A 6000-nucleotide genomic window follows, 5' to 3' on the forward strand; every position below is an offset into this window, starting at 1 on the left:
AGGGCGCCTGGGTGGCTCAGTTGGTTAAGCGACTGCCTTTGGCTCAGGTCATGGTCCTGGAGTCCCCGGATCCAGTCCAACATCGGGCTCCCTGCTCAGCAGGGAGTCTGCTTCTCCCTCTGACTCTCTTCCCTCTCGTGCTCTCTATCTCTCATTCTCTCTCTCAAGTAAATAAATAAAAAATCTTAAAAAAAAAAGAAATGACAGAATTTTAGAAATTAGAACAGATTATTGGCCGCCAGGGGTGGAAGTGGCAGGAGCGAAGTGGGTGTGGTTATAAACATTAGGGCCCCTTATACTGTAACTGTTTGGTAACTTTACCGTGGTGGTGGATACATGAATATACACAGGTAATAAAATTGCATGGAACTTACCACACACACACACACAAGTGAGCCCAAGTGAAGCAGGAAATCTGAATAAAATCGGTAGATTATATCAACGTGAACATCCTATGATATTTGGCTGTGGTTCTGCTATGATACTGTAGTTTTACAAAATGTCACCATTGGAGACAGTGGCCAGGGTGTGCAAGGAATCTCTCCATATTATTTCTTACAACTACCTGTGAATCTATAATTACCTCAATAAAAACTTCAATTAATACTCATGCACCTGCACGCACATGAAACCCCATTGAGGGAATGAGAAAACAAGCCTCAGGAAAATGGGAAAAGACGTCTGCGATATGTATATCGGGGGGGCGGGGAACTAGCATCCAGAATATATTTTCCAAATCAATAAAGAAAAAGGCAGATGACCCAGCAGAAAAAATAGACAAACTGATGGGCTCAGGCACTACACAGAAGGGCCGATCGACATGTGTGGCCGATCGTATTTCCAAAGATGGTGGCAACAGTATCATCTACGTCTTCTTCTTATGGTGACTTTGACAGTCCTTCTGATCAGAAGTAGAGCCTATGCCCCCTTCCATGAAATTGAGTAGGCTTTTGTGACTATTCAGGTCAATAGAATATGGCAGAAGTGATACTATGTGGTTTCCAAGGTTACATCACAAAGACGATGTAGATTTTGCCTGATTTGCTGGAATATTCTGTCTTTAAGCCTTTAGTCACTTGTAAGCAGTCTGACCGTTCCGAAGCAACCTCACTGTGAGGAAGCCCAAGCAGACAGACCACAAGGACTGGCCCTGAGCTCCAAGAAGAAAGAGATGCCTGGCCAGCCCCCAGGTGCTTCAGCCCCCATCTGACTGCATCCTCACGAGAAACACTAAAGCAATCTCTTGAAATCCTGACCCTCAAAAACTGAAACAGTGCAAGATAGTAAAGGGACTGTTCATTGTCCGAGCTTCTACATTCGGGAATGATTCGTTACACAGCAATGATGAGAATAGCAGCCTAACTCCATTAGTCTTCAGGAAAATGCAAATTAAAACCAAAACGAAAAGAAGAAAAAGGTATCCCCACACACCCACCAGAATGACCAAAATGGGAAAGAGTGACAATTTCAAGTGTAGGTGAGGATGTGGATCAGTTGGAACTTTCATATACTGCTGGAAGAAATGTAAATCGAGGGCGCCTGAGTGGCTCAGTTGGTTGAGCGACTGCCTTCGGCTCAGGTCATGATCCTGGAGTCCTGGGATCGAGTCCCGCATCGGGCTCCCCGCTCAGTGGGGAGTCTGCTTCTCCCTCTGACCCTCTTCCCTCTCATGCTCTCTGTCTCCCATTCTCTCTTGCGCAAATAAATAAATAAGTAAATAAATCTTAAAAAAAAAAAGAAATGTAAATCAATACAACCACTCTGAAAACCCACTTGATGGAATCCTACAGCTGAACATAAGCATATCTTTTGACACAACCATTCCGCTCCTAACAGAAATATACACATATGTCCATACAAGAATATTCTTAGCAGTATTATGAATAATGGCCCCTAAATTCAAACAAACCAAATGTTTAAAAATGGTAGAATGAGTAAAGTGTAGTATATTCATGACTTTGAATGCTCTGCAGTAACAAAAATGAACTACTGATACATGCAACAATTTGTATTTTTTTAAAGACTTTATTTTTTTAAGATTTTATTTATTTATTTATTTGAGAGAGCAAGAATGAGAGAGAGAGAGAGAGCTCATGAGGGGGGGAGGGTCAGAGGGAGAAGCAGACTCCCCGCCAACAGGAAGCCCAATGTGGGACTCGATCCCAGGACTCCAGGATCATGATCTGAGCTGAAGGCAGTCGCTTAACCAACTGAGCCACCCAGGCACCCAAATTTGAGCTTGCAAACATAATATTGAGCCAAAGAAGCCAGACAAAAGAATACATAGTGTATCATTCCATTATATGAAGTCCAAAAAAGCAGGCAAAGCTAATCTATGCCTTTAGAAGTCGAGATGGAGGTCACCTTTGGACAGGAAAAGGGGAGTGACTGAGAGAGGACACAGGAAGCTCCCGGGAATATTCTGGTAATATGCTGCTTCTTGGGCACCTGGGTGGCTCAGTTGGTTTAGCATCTGCCTTCAGCTCAGGTCATGATCCCAGGGTCCTGGGATCGAGTCCCGCATCGGGGATCCCTGCTCGGCCGGGAGTCTGCTTCTCCCTCTGCCCCTCCCCCCGGCTCGTGCGCGTCCTCTCTCAGAAATAAAAAAATAAAAACTTTTTAAAAATATACTGCTTCTTGACCTGGATGACTGTTACATGGGTGTGTTCACTTTGTGACAATTCTCTTACAAGTTGTACACTTTTTTAATGTATGTTGTCTTTCAATAAAAAGTTAATTTCGGACACCTGGGTGGCTCAGTCGGTTAAGCGTCTGACTCTTGATTTTGTGCTTTTTGGGGGTTTTTCTTTTTAAAAGATTTATTTATTTAAGAGAGAAAGAGAACCCTAGAGGAGAAGCAAGCTCTCGGCTGAGCAGGAAGCCCGACACAGGGCTCGATCCCAGGACCCTGGGATCATGACCCGAGCCGAAGGCAGACGTTCAACTGACTGAACCACCCGGGCGCCCCCAACTCATGATTTCGGCTCAAGTCACGATCTCAGGGTTGTGAGATTGAGCCCGGTGTCGGGCTTTGCGTTCAAGGAGTCTGCTTGAGATTTTTTTCTTCTGCCCCTCCTCCTGTGCACATGCTCTCTCTCTCTCTCTCTCTCTGTCTCTCTCTCTCCCTCTCATTAAAATAAATAAATCTTTTGGGTGCCTGGGTGGCTCAGTCGGTTAAGCGACTGCCTTCAGCTCAGGTCATGATCCTGGAGTCCCGGGATCGAGTCCCACATCGGGCTTCCTGCTCAGCAGGGAGTCTGCTTCTCCCTCTGACCCTCTTCCCTCTCGTGCTTTCTATCTCTCATTCTCTCTCTCTCTGAAATAAATAAATAAAATCTTTTTTTTTTTTAAGATTTTACTTATTTGAAAGAGAGAGAGACACAGCGAGAGCAGGAACACAAGCAGGGAGAGTGGGAGAGGGAGAAGCAGGCTTCCCGTGGAGCCGGGAGCCCAATGCGGGGCTCGATCCCAAGACCCTGGGATCATGACCTGAGCCAAAAGCAGCTGCTTAATGACTGAGCCACCCAGGCGTCCCTAAAATAAATAAATCTTAAAAAAAAAAAAAAGCAAATTTAACAAACCTCCAAGGTTTTGGGCCTGCCTGGAAGAATGGAGTTGTTATTTACTGATATGGGGAAAACAGTTAAAGGAGCAGATTCAAGGTGGGATCAGGACCTCAGTTTTGGACTTGCTAAGTCTAGTGCTTATTAGAGAAACTGGCAAGTAGGAGATTCACTCTTTAAGTCAGTGTAGCGGAGAGGCTTGGCCTGGACATATGGACCTGGAAGTCACCACTATGCAGATTGTATATGAAACCTTGAGATGAAAGGAGATCAGTGAAGGGATGAGTGCAGGCAGCAGAGAGAAGAGGTTCAAGGATTGAACTTGGGGCCATCTATGGTTGGGGGTGTCATGAGGACTAAATGACACAGCTCATGTTAGCATCAAGCATGGCCCTTGGTGAGCACTTAGAATGTACTACCTGGTATTATTTGCTTGCAGCTGGCTTATAAAGTCCACTCACAGGTATTTCTTTTTTCTTGTTATTTTTTGTCAGATTTTATTTTTTTATTATTTTTTTGTCTTTTTTTTTATTAACCTTGTTTCAAACTTTATTCCCAGGTTTTTTCAGCTTAATTAGCTGCAAAGAATGAATTGTGTATAAGCAAAAGCTGGAAAGAGCAGCAGTGTCCAAGAGGCTTGGGCTTAAAAATATTAGAGATCTAGATTTTATCGGATCCATGAGCAAAATTTTAAAAAGCAGTCATAATATAAAATAGCAGCTCCCAGTAACTTCTTCAAGTTTTATCGTCCTCAGAAGTTGACTCAATTCAGTTCACTTCATTCTTGGAAGCTTCATCAAAATTCTCCACAAGATCTGGAACCTTCATCATCATCATCATCATCCTCTCTGGTAGCACGTGGTGCTGTTCCGTCCACAGACTGTTTGGGCAGAGCTTCAGCCAGTCTTCTTCAACTAGTCAGACTATCGGCTCCGAGTTGGTTTAAGATCCTGGGTAGCCTTTCTGTCCGCTGCTTTGTCTCAGCGTGGCCTGGAATGGTGGAAGTGTTCGCGGCAAGCGACGCCTGAACTTTGGGGTTGTTAAAGTGGAGCACTGGTCCTTGGTCTGTGAACATATTCACTTCTCCAATACCAGAGATACTGTTTACCCCGAACTTCTTTAAGGAGAACTGAAGTTTTGGGCGCCTGGGTGGCTCAGATGGTTAAGCGTCTGCCTTCGGCTCAGGTCATGGTCCCAGAGTCCTGGGATCGAGTCCCGCATCGGGCTCCCTGCTCCTTGGGAGCCTGCTTCTCCCTCTGCTTCTCTCTTTCTCTCTCTCTCTCTCTGTCTCTCATGAATAAATAAATAAAATCTTAAAAAAAAAAAAGAACTGAAGTTTTTTATCCTCTGCTGTAGCCGTTCCATGAACCACCTTCTTTCGGCGAGCAGTTCCTTTCCCACCAGTGCGCACTTGTGCTTTGCAGTTTGGCGAGTTTCTCCTGGTTCGTGACAGTTTCTTTCATCTTGTTGGAGTGGAAATGGGACTGAGCGGGGGAATAGGGTTGGCTTTCAGGGGGTCTTAGGCGGACCAGCTGAGATTAGGTGTACACACGTCTTATTATTATTTTTTAAAAATTTTATTTTTAAGTAATCTCTGCACCCAACATGGGGCTCGAACTTACAACCCTGAGATCAAGAGTCACATGCTCTACCAACTAAGCCAGCCAGGCACCTTTTTTTTCAGATATTAATGTTATTTTCCAGCTGATTGCTAAAATTATACATATGTGTGTATATGTGTGTGTGTGTATACATACATATATATATATTTTTTTTTTTTAAAGATTCTATTTATTGGGCGTCTGGGTGGCTCAGATGGTTAAGCATCTGCCTTCGGCTCAGGTCATGGTCCCAGAGTCCTGGGATCGAGTCCCGCATCAGGCTCCCTGCTTCTTGGGAGACTGCTTCTCCCTCTGCCTCTCTCTCTCTCTGTCTCTCATGAATAAATAAATAAATAAGGAAAAAAAGATTCTATTTATTTATTTGACAGAGACACAGAGAGAGAGGGAACACAAGCAGGGGGAGTGGGAGAGGGAGAAGCAGGCTTCCCGCGGAGCAGGGAGCCTGATGTGGGGGCTCGATCCCAGGACCCTGGGATCATGACCTGAGCTGAAGGCAGATGCTTAATGACTGAGCCACCCAGGCGCCCCAAGAGCTACTGCTCTTTTATCAAATGAGGAAACAGAGGGGCCTGGAATTAAAGGAACTTGCCCAAGTCACAGTGTCTGAGCCAGAACCAGGACTGCAAGCCAGATTTGCAGACTCCCTGCTCCCGCTCTTTTCACTCCCTCCTGCTGACCTTCAGGAAAGGGAGGCCCAGGGAGTTGAGTGGGGCCCGACTAGGACTCGGTTCTGGTTAGCCTTAGTATCTGGGACAGTGGCTAGCCCAAGGAGATGAGCGAAGTGGCCCGGAAAAAGGCGGGCAGCAAGAAAATAG

Source organism: Callorhinus ursinus, unplaced genomic scaffold (genome assembly GCF_003265705.2).
Source record: "Callorhinus ursinus isolate GAN/ISIS: 27379988/994484 unplaced genomic scaffold, GSC_fseal_2.0 scaffold34, whole genome shotgun sequence".
Taxonomy (NCBI): domain Eukaryota; kingdom Metazoa; phylum Chordata; class Mammalia; order Carnivora; family Otariidae; genus Callorhinus; species Callorhinus ursinus.